This window comes from Hylobates moloch, unplaced genomic scaffold (assembly GCF_009828535.3).
Source record: "Hylobates moloch isolate HMO894 unplaced genomic scaffold, HMol_V3 SCAFFOLD_1, whole genome shotgun sequence".
Taxonomy (NCBI): Eukaryota; Metazoa; Chordata; class Mammalia; order Primates; family Hylobatidae; genus Hylobates; species Hylobates moloch.
The window spans coordinates 183,526,372-183,541,294 of record NW_026652276.1 but is presented as its reverse complement, the minus strand read 5'-3'; the positions used below and the strand labels follow the sequence as shown (position 1 = coordinate 183,541,294).

At 37.9% G+C, this 14,923-nt stretch overlaps 1 protein-coding gene across 1 annotated transcript in view; it reads left to right on the top strand.

The window, feature by feature from the left end:
* CCDC146 (coiled-coil domain containing 146) overlaps positions 1 to 14,923 on the top strand; it is a 178,712-nt gene that overhangs the window by 1,098 nt on the left and 162,691 nt on the right. The gene's annotated exons all lie outside the window — the stretch shown is intronic.

Here is a 14,923-nt window from a genome sequence, read left to right as displayed (position 1 = left end):
TGATAGATAAACTGGGCTAAAGTTCTCATGGGTACAAGTCTCAGGTTCTCTGCTAGCCACTACCTTTTTAAAAATTCAGTGTTTTCTTAAGTTATCATTGCCTCTTTTCTGTCCTTCTAGTCCTTCCTCCCTCCTTATTCTTCTTTCGGTGAAGACTCACTCATTATAGGTGCTAGCTCAGGTTCAGCAAGGGCCCACTGCAATAGTTCTTTTCTTGTCTTTGTGTTTCATTGGTTAAAATTATTCAGAATAATCTTCAAACTATTTTTTATGAAAATTGACAGGTGTAACTTTGAAAAGACATTTGAAAAAGGCACTGGTTTAAGGAAGTTGAGAATGTACTCAAATTTTCTGCCGAAGCACTAGACATTTTTAGATTAAATATTAATTCTTAATAGTTAACTCTGTGTCTATGGTAATTTTTCCTTTTCTGAGACAAACTAAGTTAATGGAATTGGCAACTGAACTATAATTTTCTATGTTGCATAATCATTATTTTACTTTTTCAAATAAAAACCAAATAGAATTGACTGAAAATTTACTTTTCTGATCATACGAGGTTGAAAATGGAGAAAATTATTAATATTAAGATTGGTATAAAATATTTAAAGTTATAGACACTTAAAAACAGCATAATGAGTATCAAATCTGTCCACATATCAACAGTGATTAATAAAAGTTGTATCTTCCATCCATATGACATTATAGTTGTCAAACCATGTTCACATGCGTCATCTCACTGTATCCTCACTAATTAGGAGGGAAATTATTCTCCTCACACTATAGATGAGGAAACAGATTCAGAAACATTAAGATTAAGCAATTAGAAGGTCTGGCCCTTTTATCACTCTACCAAAACGTCCTTCTATTTTCCTGACACCTTTGAAGAAAAAATGAAATTATTCACCTCATAAGTAGAAAATTATATACAACTTTTTTCTCCTTATTTAGAGTTTGTTTCTAAGATATTTTCACATCTTAGTTTTAAAAAGCCATTTCCGTGGTCATGAACATATACTTCTGGTAGGAGTGTTAAGTTAGTACAAAATTTTTAGAGTTCAATTCAGCAATAAGAATGAAAAGCTTTTTCCATGACTCAGAAATTGTGCTTTTGGGGATGTAAGCATAAAATTAGGGATGCTCAAGGAATTACGTTTTATAGGGTTACTTGTAAGAGAAAATAATTGCATCAATTTAAATGCTCCCTGGCCAGGCGCAGTGGCTCATGCCTGTAATTTCAGCACTTTGGGAGGCTGAGATGGGTGGATCACCTGAGGTCAGGAGTTCGGGAGAAGCCTGGCCAACGTGGTGAAACTCCGTCTCTACTAAAAATTAAAAAAATTAGTTTGGCGTGGTGATGGACGCCTGTAATCCCAGCTACTCAGGAGGCTGAGACAGGAGAATCACTTAAACACAGGAGGTAGAGGTTGCAGTGAGCCGAGATCACACCACTGCACTCCAGCCTGGGCGGCAAGAGTGAAACTCAGTCTCAAAAAAAAAAAAAATGTTAAATGCTCCCAAATAAGAGAGTATTACATAAATTAGTATATAGCTGGTATATGATGCAACAATTTAAACATTATATCTTGATATGGGAAATATTCCATATATAAAGTGAAAAGAATATATACAAAATTGCACGTATAGTATGATCCCAATTGTGTAATAATAATAATAAATTTAACATAAAATTATACTTTACAGAAACAATTCCAGAGGGATATATACCAGTTGATAACAGTGGTTATCTTTAAGCAGTGATATGATGAGTGGTTACTGCAATTTTTTGTGTGTTATCAATAGTGAAAATATATTACATTTATAAGAAAACAATTTTAAAGCATTTCTTAGCATATATTGTTTTCTAAAATTGACTCAAATAATCAGATGGGCAGAGGATTTCTTACCGTCTAGATATAAATGTCAATGAATATTTTATTTAATGATTTATGTTCAATAAATTGACAGCAGAGGTCATGAGAGAGTTTTCAGAAGAAAAGGTAACCAAAACAAAGAATTCAGCAATTTAGCTTAAGAGAAAAGCCATAAGAATTTGTTAAATTTCTGAATTATAAACTATTTAAAAAGAGATCTATCTTATGACTTCTATTATTCTTATGAAATATTAATAAACTCAACAATCTTAACTAATAACTATCAACATTGAGAAGTATTTAATGAATATATATAGGTACTCATTCTATTTGAAATCTCTATGTGAAACTGCAAATAGACAGTTTTATTTCTTCCTTTTTAACCTGTATGGCTTTTCTTTCCTAGTGTTATTGCACTGGCTAAGACTGCCACTACAATATTGAGTTGGAGTGGCAAAAGCAGAAATCCTTGATTTATTTTCTATTTATGAGGGAAAACATTGGGTATTTCAACAACAATTAGGAAGTTAGCTGTAGATTTTTAAAGATGCCCTTTAGCAAGTTAAGGAAGTTTAATTTCTAATTTGCTTAGACTTTTTATCATGAGTGAATGTTGCATTTTGTCAAATGCTTTTTCTGTATCTATGAAGATGATCATATGGTTTTTCTTCTAATTTATTGATATGGTGTATTACAGTGATTGTTTTTCAAGTGCTTCATTCCCTCAATAAGCTACATTTGACCATGTTATTGTCAGGGAGCTTTGGGTTGTCAATTTCCTGGCCAGAAACCTCTGTGGCCACAGCACCTTTGCCCGAATTCTTGTCCTGCATCCAGGAAGAATGAGGTATGCAGACAAGTGAAGGGTGAACAAGACGAAGATGAGCTTTATTAAGTGTTACAAGAGCTCAGAGGAGACCCACAGTGGGTAGCTCCTCTCTGTAGGAAGATCATCTGTCCAGTGTTCAGTTCTCATTAGAGAGGAGGCCCTGGAGAGGGTAGCTCCTCTTTACTACTGGTTGTCCTGATGTCTGCAGCTCTCAGTGGAGAGGAGGCCCTGGAGAGGATGCCTCCTGTCTGCTGGCAGGTTGTCTCTGAAGCTCTCGGCAAAGACGGTAGCTCCTTTCTGCAGCTGGTCCTTGTGTAGTCTGTCTACCCTCTTCGTCCTTTGGCCATTCTCTGCCCTGCTCTGGCTGAGCCCAGGGCTTTTATGGACCTCAGAGGGGAGGAAGTGCATGCTGATTGGTCCATGGGCAGCCATGGGCCACTGGAAGAGGCCCCATGAGTCCCCAAACTGGTATGCAGGACTGGCAGTTGGCCCCCAGCCTTCAGGCCCTCCCTGGACTGAAGGTAGGGCCTTACTGGGACCTGCCCCCTTCCGCCCAAGAATCTGTCTGCCTCCTGCTGCCATTCATGGCCCCAGGGCTCAATTCCAACCCCACTCCAAGATCTGAGCCAGCTCCAGGAGAGGAGAGAGATCAGGCAGCGGGAGCAGACACCCCAAGCCTGCAGGGATCAGGGGGCCTTCCCGGGCCCCAGAGGGTACAGGCTACAGAGATGCCTGAGTCCCGTGGGTGAGAGGGCAGTGGCAGCTGCACCCAGGGAGCTCCCGCAGGCCAACTCAGCAGGGGTGGGGCTCCCCCGCTCCTGCCTGCCCCATGTAGTGGGAGGCCCAGGTCTGCAGCTGCTGGTCAGGCGGCTGCAGCTACACCCAAGAGGGCAGATCCTGCCTGTTCCCAGCCCCACTTCAAGAGCGCACTTTGGGCAGCTGTACCACCATCCAGGAGGGTGGGGCTCCTGACTGCCCCATGGAGTGGGAGGCCTGGGTCTGCAGTCCCAGCCTTGCCTCCCTGCTGCAGCAGGCATGATGGCACCAGCCACTGCCATCATTATCTTTTCTATAAATTGCTAGATTCAACTTGCTAAATTTGTGAGGATTTTTACATTTTATTTTCGTGAAGGATATTGGTCCAAAGTCTTCTTTCATGTATTTTTCTGGTTTTGATATTAGGGTAAAATTAGAAGGGCAAATGTTGCCTCTTTTATTTTATGGAAGATTGTTAGAAAATTGTTAATATGGTTTAGTTTTATTTATCCTGCTCAGAAGTCAATATGCTTTCTTTGTCTAAAGTCTCCAATTTATAAACCTTCAGCCTTTCCTTGCTTTTTCTGTTCTTTACTTTTGGAGCTCTCATTTAGACATATATTTTAATTTCTCATTCTGTCATCCATATCTCTTAACTGTGTTTATATGATTTATGCCTCTTCATCTTTTTGTATTTCATTCTGGATGATTTCCTCAAATCTATGTTCTAATTCATTAATTCCTTCCCAGTCTTTGCTAATCCGTTGTTTAATATCTACATTGAATTTTTCATCCCAATGACTATATTATCATTTCTAGAATATTTATTTGGTTCTTTAAAAAATCTGTTTTCTCTTATTTTAAACTGCCCTGTTTATTTTACTGTGGTTTCTTTGCCTTCTCTTGCCCTTTTAATTATTTTAAAATACTTATGCAAAATTATTCTAGTCTGTTCTGTTATGAGGTTGCCGTTTCTCTTTTGCTACGTAAACCGACTCTGTCTCATGGTGGTTTATTTCTTGTTATGGCTTATAAATTTTTATTTATAGCTCATCTTCAGCGGGAGTTCTCTTTTCTGAAAATCCTTTACATTCTAGATTACAATAAAATTTTTCTTGTTCCCTGTAGAACAATTTTGGATTTGCTTCAGTCAGAACTCGACCAATTTCCATGGTCATGGGCCAGGTTTTCGATTTTTATTTTCTTTTATTTTTGCTTCATTTCCTTCTGTGCAAAGTAATTCATTCATACAAAAGAATAAAGTATGAATAAAGTCTAAAGAATAATAGTAAAAAGAACATCTTTATGCCTAACACCCAGTTTAAGAAATAAGACATACCAATAAGTTTCAGTTTCCTTTTTTCTTTTTTCCTTCTTTATCTTCTAGCTTTCACTTACAAGCAGGCTGAATTGAGAACTGTGTAGAAGAAAAGGGGCTCCTGCCACACAGAAAGTGTAGGGAAATCCTGATTTTTTTCTTTTCTTTTTGGTCTGCTGGCCCTGCCCTAAGGCCAGCTCCAAACATAGATTTGCACTGCCACTGCCAGGCTGTGAGGATTCCTAAGAATAAAAGAGAACACTGTCTCTCTGAATAGAGGAACTGGAAATAGAGTGTGTGGGGGAATCCCGATACTCTTTCTCTTTTTTCTTGATATTTTACCTCAAGGGCAGCCCCAACTACTTAGAAGTGAATGGCAGCATAAGGCAAAAGCTTTAAGACAGCCGGATCCTTTTGGCCGTAACAAAGGGGGCCCACAAAAACTGTAAAGTGTAGGAGAAACCCCATGTAGGAGAGAACTAGAGAAGGTGATCCTAATTCTACATTTGAAACTACATAAGTAACAGAGTCAGCCCTACTCCTGCACAAACATGGAGTACAGTAGGCTCCTCTTATCTTTGGCTTTGCTTTCTGAGGTTTCAGTTTCCCATGATCAACTGCAGTCTGAAAATATTAAATGGAAAATTCTGGAAATAACTCATAAATTTTAAATTGCACACAGTTCTGAGAAGCATGATGAAATCTTGCACTGTCTCATTCCATCCTTTGTGCAGCATATCCGTACTATCTACCTTGCCCACCCAATTGTCACTCAGTAGCTTAGCTGTTTTGGTTATCAGATTTGCTATTGTGATATCTCAGTGCTCGTATTCAAGTAACCCTTATTTTACTTAATAATGGCTCCAAAGCACAAGAGTAGGAATGCTGGCAATTAGGAGATACCAAAGAAAAGCCATAAAGTATTTCCTGTGAGTGAAAAGGTGAAAATTCTCAATTTAATAAGGAAAGAAAAAAACTATATGCTGTGATTGCCAAGATCTAAGGTTAGAATGAATCTTCTGCCCGTGAAATTGTGAAGAATGAAAAATAAATTAGTGCATAGTGTATATTGAGTTTGGTACTAATCCTGGTTTCAGTCATCCACTGGGGATCTTGGAACATATCCCCCATGGATAAGGAGATACTACTGTAATCTCTACTGATCTGTCTTCAAGTTCACTGATTCTTCTCCTTGCTCAAATCCACCATTGAACTCCCCCAGCGAATTTTTCAATTATTATAATTTTCTCCTTAGGAATTTCAATTTGGTTTCTTAAAAATTTCTACTTATTGATATTCTCTGATGAATTACATCCTACTCTTCTTTAATTCTTTAAACATGGTTTCCTTTTATTCCTCAAACATGTTTACAATATCTGCTTTGAAGTCACTGTTAAATCAGACACCTGCCCACTAGTCACTTAGTAGCCATCTCAGTTACCAGATCAACAGTTGATGTATCTCAGTGCTTGCATTCAACTAACCCTATTTTACTTCATAAGGACCCCAAAGTACAAGAGTAGTGATGCTGACTACTTGGATATACCAAAGGGGAGCCATAAAGTGCTTCCTTTAAGAGAAAAGGTGAAAGTTTTTGACTTAATAAGGAAATAAAAAAATGATATGCTGAGGTTGCTAAAATCTATGATAAGAACAAATTTCTGTTTGTGAAATTGTGGATAAGACAATTTTGTACTAGTTTTGCTGTCACATCTCAAACTGCAAAAGTTATAGCCACAGTGCCTGTATAGGATATATAGGGTACTATCCACAGTTTGAGGCATCCAGTGGAGGTCTTATAAATACATCCCATGCAGTTAAGGGGAGGACTACTCAAGAAAGCATAGTTAAGGCTTTGAGAAATGAACTACGATAAAAATACCACAAAGGTCTCAGAACAATTTGTGAGTGTTGCATGTAATGTACAGAGTCAAAGAGCATAGCAAAGGCTTTGAAAACTAAATGTTGGAATTACTGTCCCTGAAGGCATGACAGAACTTGTGATCTGAGCCTAACCAGATTGATTACTTACTAAAACAAACAAAAATCAGTATATTTAGAAGATTTTAGCAGGACCCAGAGCTTCACAGCCAGCATACAAATGAAAATCAGTATCTGTAGAAGATTTTAACAGGACCCAGAGCTTCATAGCCAGCATAATATCCTTTTTTTTTTTTTTTTTTTTTTTTTTTTTTAAACAGTCTCACTCTGTCGTCCAGGCTGGAGTGCAGTGGCACGATCTCGGCCCACTGCAACCTCTGCCTCCCAGGTTCAAGTGATTCTCCCGCCTCAGGTTCCCAACTAGCTAGGAGTACTGGCGCATGCCACCACACCCGGCCAATTTTTATAGAGATGGGGTTTCACCATGTTGGCCAGGCTGGTCTCAAACTCCTGACCCCAAGTGATTCTCCCACCTTGGCTTCCCAAGGCTGGGATTACAGGCATGAACAGCATAAAAGTCAAATTGTCCATCTTAAAATCCCAAATTACTCAACATATCAGAAACAGGAAAATCTGGTCAAAATTTTCAAAGGAAAAGATACCACCACCAAATTATCAAAGGCTATTTACAATCGCCAAAAATCTTGAAACAACCCAAAGGTCTCTCAAATGTGGGTGGAAAAGCAAACTGTAGTACATCCACATAATGGAATGCTGCTCAGTAATAAAAAGTGACAATTGGTACACACAACAAAATAGATAAAAATCTCAAGAACAGGCCGGGTGCAGTGGCTCACACCTGTAGTCTCAGCCCTTTGGGAGGCTGAGGTGAGCTGATGACTTGAGGTCATAATTTCGAGACGAGCTTGGCCAACATGGCGAAACCACGTCTCTACTAAAAATACAAAGATTAGCCAGGCATGGTGGTGGGCGCCTGTAGTCCCAGCTATTTGAATAGCTGAGGCAGGAGAATCTCTTGAACATGAGAGGCAGAGGTTGCAGTGAACCAAGATCGTGCCACTGCACTTAAGCCTGGGCAACAGAGCAAGACTCCGTCTAAAAGAAAACAAAAACAAAAACCAAAAAACTCAAGAACATTTTACAAAGTGAAAGAAGCTATACTTGAAAGATTACATACTCTGTGATTCCACTATATGATATTCTGGAAAAGGCTAAATAAAAACGATAGGGAGCAGATCACTTGTTGCCAGGAGTTAAGTGTGGAGGTAAAGTTTGACTACAGAGGGGTACCGCCTGAAAGAATTTACTTTGGGCCAGGGGAAGGGAAAGAACTGTTCTGCATCTTGATTGTAGTCATGGTAACTTGCATACAAGCATTTGATAGAATGCACAGAACTGTAAACAAAAAGTGTAATTTTTACTCTATGTAAATTTAAAAGTGAATTTCAAAAAATCATGCATAAAGAAAAACCCACCATCTGTGAAGCAGATGACCTTACAAGTGAATTCTACCAAACATTTTAAGGGAAATAATAATACCAGTTTTACATAAACTGTCTCAAAAATTAGAAAGGAGAGAACTCTTCCCAACTCACTTTGTGAGGCCAGTATTGTCTTGATAACAAAATTAGACAAAAATATTGCCAGAAAAGAACTAGAAAACAATCCCTCATAAACACAAAAGCAAAATTCTTAACATTACATGAGCAAATCAAAATCAATAATATGGGAAAAGGATAATGCATCATGACCAAGTGGAGTTTATCTCTCGAATGCAAGATTAATTTTACGACCAAAAATCAAGCAGTGGACCAGGCGTGGTGGCTTATGCCTATAATCCCAGCAATTTGGGAAGCCGAGGTGGGAGGATCGCTGGAATCCAGGAGTTCAAGATCAGCCTGGGCAACATAGTGAGTCTCAGTCTCTATAAAAAATAAAAATAAAAAAAAGAAAGAAAAAAATTAGCCAGACATGGTGGCACACACCTGTAGTCCCAACTACCCAGGACACTGAGGCAGGAGAATCAGTTGAGTCCAGGATGTCAAGGCTGCAGTGAGCTATGATTGTACCATCACACTCCAACCTGGGTGACAAAGTGAGACCCTGTCTTAAAAAATAAGTAAATAAATAAATAAATAAATAAAATTAAGCAGTGTAATTCACCACTCACAAACTAAAAAAAAAGGGAAAATGTGATTATCTCTATAGATGTTTTTATTATCTCAATAGATTTTTTTTAAAAGTGTTTGGTAGGCTGGGCACGGTTGCTCATGCCTGTAATCCCAGCACTTTGGGAGCCCAAGGTGGGTGGATCACCTGAGGTTAGGAGTTCGAGACCAGTCTGGCCAACATGGTGAAACCCCATCTCTACTAAAAATATAAAATTACCTGGGCATGGTGGTACACGCCTGCAATCCCTGCTACTTGGGAGGCTGAGGCAGGAGAATCGCTTCAACCCAGGAGGAAGAGGTTGCGGTGAACCGAGATCATGCCACTGCACTCCAGCCTGAGTGACAGAGCAAGACTCCATCTCAAAAAAAAAAATTTTTTTTTGGCAAAACTCAGTGCCATTGCTGATAAAAACTCTCCACTAACTTGAAAGAGAAGAGAACCTCCTCCAACAACAGGCATCTGTGAAAAATTTTCACTTAGTGCCACACTTTAATAATGAAAGACTGAATGCTTTCCCTTTAAGATCTGGAACAACTTTTGTTGTTGTTGTTGTTGTTGTTGTTGTTGTTGTTGTTGTTTTGAGACGGAGTCTCACTTTGTTGCCCAGGCTGGAGTGCAGTGGTGTGATCTTGGCTCACTGTAACCTCTGCCACCCGGGTTCAAGCAATTCTCCTGCCTCATCCCCACTTAGTAGCTGGGACTACAGGTGCGCGCCACCACACCTGGCTAATATTTGTGTTTTTAGTAGAGCCGTGGTTTCACCATGTTGGTCAGGCTGGTCTCGAACTCAGGTGATCCACTCGCCTCAGTCTCCCAAAGTTCGGGGATTACAGGTGTGAGCCACCACGCCCAGCCTGGAACACCCTTTTTTTTTTTTTTTTTTTTTTTTTTTTTTACCACTTTTATTCAGCATTGTACTGGAGTTCCCATACGATGCAACTGGATGATAAAATAGCTTCTGGTTTGGGGTTCTTCATGTAAGGAACTTGGTGCTACTCCATCCTAACAAATAAAAAGCTAAACAGACTGAAAAATCAATTACATATGCTTAGGTACACACACACACACGCACACACACACTCACACACACACACTCACACACACATATATGCTTCTATATAAGTAAAATTAATGACAGCAATGATGTAATTGGCAGGAGGAGTAATTATGATTATTTTGTTATTATAAGGTGAAGCAGTACACAATCATCCCTTGGTATCTGTGGAGTATTCATTCTAAGACCCCTGTGGATACCAAAATCCACACATACTCAAGTCCCTCTGCATACCTTGCATAAGAGAAAAGTTGGCCCTCTTTACTGGGGGATTTTGCATCCTGCAATCTGCATTTGGTTGTGGATGCAGAACTCTACAAGAGGGAGGGTTGACTGGATTTATTGAAAAAAAAAATCCTTGTAAAAGTGGACCCATGCTGTTCAAACACATATATTGCTAGAGCCAAATGTAGTGTCATTTGAAAGTGGACTAGGATTAGTTGGAAATTAATACTGCAAATTTAGGGCTACCACTAAAAGAAATAATTATAAATCAAATGCTTAAAAGGAGAGAAAATTGAATCATATAAAATGCTCAGTTAGAACCACAAAACAGAAAAAGAGTAGAAGACAAAAATAAGAACAAACAACAAAGGCAATCAATAAAAAATAGTAACAAACATGAAGGATATTAATCCAACTACAGCAGATCCTCAAATAATGTAGTTTTGTTCAACATTGTTTTATAGTAATATTGACGAAAAAATAAATTTCTGGCTAAGGCCACTGTGTGTGTGTGTGTGTGTGTGTGTGTGTGTGTGTGTGTCTATGGGGTATGCATGTTCTCCCCATGTCTGCCTGGGTTTTCTCTGGGTACTCTGGTTTCCTACCACATCCCAAAGATGTGCATGTTAGGTTAATTGGAGAGTCCAAATTGTCCCTGTCTGAGTGAGTGTGGGTTGGGGGTGTGTATGTGTGTCCTGCAATGGAATGGCATCCTGTCCAGGGTTGGTACCTGAGCTGCTGGGATAGGTTCCAGCTAGCTGAGACCTTGAACTGCAGTAAGTGGATTGGAAAATGAAGACATAAACAGATACAAATTATTGCAAAATAAAAATTCATAAAGTATGTGATAATTATACAAATGCACAACAATAAATGCAGTATGAAAGCACTCAGTAAGCCCACCATATTTGTTATTGTTTGTTTTTGAACTGCATAGTGGTAGAAGGTGCTTCTCACAATGTTCCCTTTGCAAATATTTATTCCTTGATTTAACCCATCGCAACTACAACCACCATTGCTCACTGGTTCACCAAAGATTGAGTAAATAATTATCTTGTTTTTCTTAATCTTTCTTAAATATATGTATAGCCTGCATTTATTTCAGTTTGTAATGTTAGAAGTGTTTTGAGTCTTTATTTAGAAGTTTGGGCCAGGTGCAGTGGCTCACACCTTTAATCCCAGCCCTTTGGGAGGCCATCGTGAGTGCATTGTTTAAGCCCAGGAGTTTGAGACCAGCCTGGGCAACATGGCGAAACCCCATCTCTACAAAAAATACAAAAATTAGCCAGATGTGTTGGTGTACATCTGTGGTTCCAGCTATTCAGGAGGCTGAGATGGGAAGACTGTTTGAGCCCAGAAGATTGAGGCTGCAGCAACAGAGCGAGACCCTGAAAAATAAAAAAAGAGAGAAAGAGAGAGAGAGCGAAAGAAAGAGAGAGGAAGAGGAAGAGAAAAAAGAAAAAAGAAAGTTGGTAGTGTTTTTCCATAGGAACTTGTTTATATCAGTTAGCCTATAGTGATACTGGTTTTGTTATGCATTGTCTTGCTTAAAGTCTCAGTTTCTAAGAGCCTGTCAACAACATTAAGTGAGGACTTACTGTATATCAGTAATCACTTTGAACAGCAATGATAAATGCACCAATTAAAAGACAGAGATTGTCAGAGTGGATGAAAAAAACAAGACCCAACCATAGGATATCTACAAGAAATCTACTTTAAATATAAGACATATAAATTAAAAGTAAATGGATGGAGGAAAATATACCCTGTTAACACTAATCAAAAGAAAGCAGAAGTAGCTATATTAATTTCAAACACAGTTGACTTCAAAAAAGGAAAGTTATCAGTGATAAAGGCATTACATAATGATAAAGGAGTTAATTGTCCAAGAAGATGTAATAATCCTTAACACATGTGCACCTAACAAGAGCATCAAACTAGGTGAGACAAAACTGATAGAGCTGCAACAAGACATATTTAAATCCACTATTATAATTAGAGACTTCAACATCCCTCTATCAGAAATGGACAGATTCAGCAGGTAGAAAGCCAGTAAAGACATAGATGAATTCAACAGCATCATCAATCAGCTGGATATAATGGACATCTGTAGACTACTTTATCCAACAACCACAGAAAATACACTCTTTTCAAGCTCACATGGAACATTCTCTAAGATAGACATATTCTGGGCCATAAAATAGCACTTAACAAATTTAAAAGACTAGAAATCATTTAGTGTCTGCTCTCTGTCTACAAAGGAATTGAAAGCAACAGAAATATAACCAGAAAATCCCAAAATATACAGAGATTAAACAACACATTTCTAAAAATACATGGATCAAAGAAGGAATTTCAAGACAAATTAAAAAATATTTTGAGGCTGGGCATGGTGGCTCATCCTTATAATCCCAGCACTTTGGAAGGCCAAGGCAAGAGGATTGCTTAAGCCCAGGAGATTGAAGTCACAGTGAGCTATGATTGTGCCACCGCCTGTCTCAGAAACAACAACAACAACAACTAAAACCCTTTCAATTCAATGAAAGTGAAAACAACATATCAACATTTGTGGAATGCGGTGAAAGCAGTGTTTAGAAAGAAATTATGTAGTATCGAATGCATATTTTAGAAAAGAAGAAAGATCTAAAATTGTTTCCACCTTAGAATACTAGAAAATAAGAGCAAGTTAAATCCAAAGTAAGCTGAAGAAAATAAATAATAAGAATTAGAGCAGCAATCATTGAAATTGAAAACAGGGCATCAATAAAGAAAATAAATGAAATGAAAAGCTGGTTCTTTGAAAAGATCAATAAAATTGATAAGCCTCTAGTGAGGCTGATTAAGAAAAAAGACAGAAGACACAAATTACTAACATCAGAATGAAAGGGCGGACATCACTACAGATCCCATGGACATTAAAAAGATTTTAAAAAGGAATACTATGAACAACTCTGTATCTACAAATTTGATAACTTAGAAAAAATTGACCAATTATTTGAAAGATGTAACATGCCAAAATCCATATAAGAAGAAATAGACTCTCTGAATAGGCCTCTATCTATTAAATAAATTGAATAAATAATTAATAACCTTCCAAAATAGAAAGCACAAAGTTCAGATGAGTTTACTGGTGAATTCTATCAAACCTTTAAGGAGAAAATTATACTAATTCACTACAATTTCTTTTGGTAGATAGAAGAATACTTCTGAATCACTCTGAGGCCAGCATTATTCCAATGCCAAATCTAGACAAAGACATTAAAGAAAACAAAATTATGGACCAATGTCTCCCATAAACACTAAGTGCAAAAATCCTCAACAAAATTGAATTAACAATGTGTAAAAATAATTAGATACCACCACCAAATGGGATTTATTTCAAATATGCAAGGCTGGTTCAACACTCAAAAATCAATAGATGTAATCCATCACATCAACAGGCTAAAAAAGAAAAATCATATGACCATATCAATAGATGCAGAAAAATTATTTGACAAAATGCAAAGCCCATTCATGATAAAAAACAAAAACTCTGAGTAAATTAGGACTAGAAGGGAGCTTCCTCAACTTGCTAAAGAATATCTATATAAAACCTGTAGCTAACATCATACTTAAAGTTGAGAAACTAGAAGCTTTTCCACTAAGATCAAGAACAAGGCAAAGATGTCCCCTCTCACCACTCCTTTTCAACCCTGTGCTGGAAGTTATAGCTGATGCAGTAAGACAAGAAAAGTAAGTAAAAGATATAGATTGGGAAGAAAAAAAAAAACTGGCTTTATTCTCAGATAACATGATTGTCACGCAGAAAAAGAATCAACAACAACAAAAAACTCCTGAGACTAATAAGTGTTTATAGCAGAGTTGTAGGATGTAAGTTTATTTTGCAAACATCAGTCACTTTCCTACACAGCAGCAATGGACAAGTGGAATGTGAAATCAAAAACAAAATATCGTTTCCATTAGAACCCCCTAAAGTGAAATGCTTAGGTATAAATCTAACAAAATAAAGATCTATAATGAAAACTACAAAATTCTGATGAAAGAAATCAAAGAACCTAAGAAATGGAGAGATATTTCATGTACATGGAGAGAAAGACAATATTTTCAAGATGATAGCAGTTCTTCCCAAATTGATCTGTAGATTCAATGCAATCCCAATCAAAATCTCAGCAACTAATTTGTGGATATCAACAAACTCATCCTAAAGTTTATTTGAAGAAGCAAAACACCCAGGATAGCCAACCCAATATTGAAGGAGAAGAACAAAATTGGAGGACTGACACTACCTAACTTCAATACTTACATATAACTCAAATATATGCAGGTTCTGTTGTCTTAGTTCAGGCAGCTGTAACAAAAGTGCAATAGATTAGGTGGCTTAAATGAGAGAAATTTATTTCTCACAGTTCTGGAGGCTGGGCATTCTGAGATCACAGTATTGCTGGTGATACTGACCATGCTGGCATGGTCAGTTCTGATGAGGCCTTCTTCCTGGTTTGCAGACAACAGTCTTCTTGTTATTCTTCATATGGTGGAGATAGAGAGGAAGGAAGCTATAAAGCTATAGTAATCAAGACAGTGTGGTACTGGCAAAAGAGTGGACAAATAGGTTAATAGAACAGAATAGAGGGTCCAGAAATAGACCCACGTAAATATAGTCTGCTGAATTTTGACAAAGGAATAAAGGCAATACAATGGAGTAAACGATAGTATTTTCAACAAATGGTGCTGGAGGGGGGCAGTTGCAAAAAAAAAGAGGTATTGGAAGAAGTGGACATGTACATGCAAAAAAA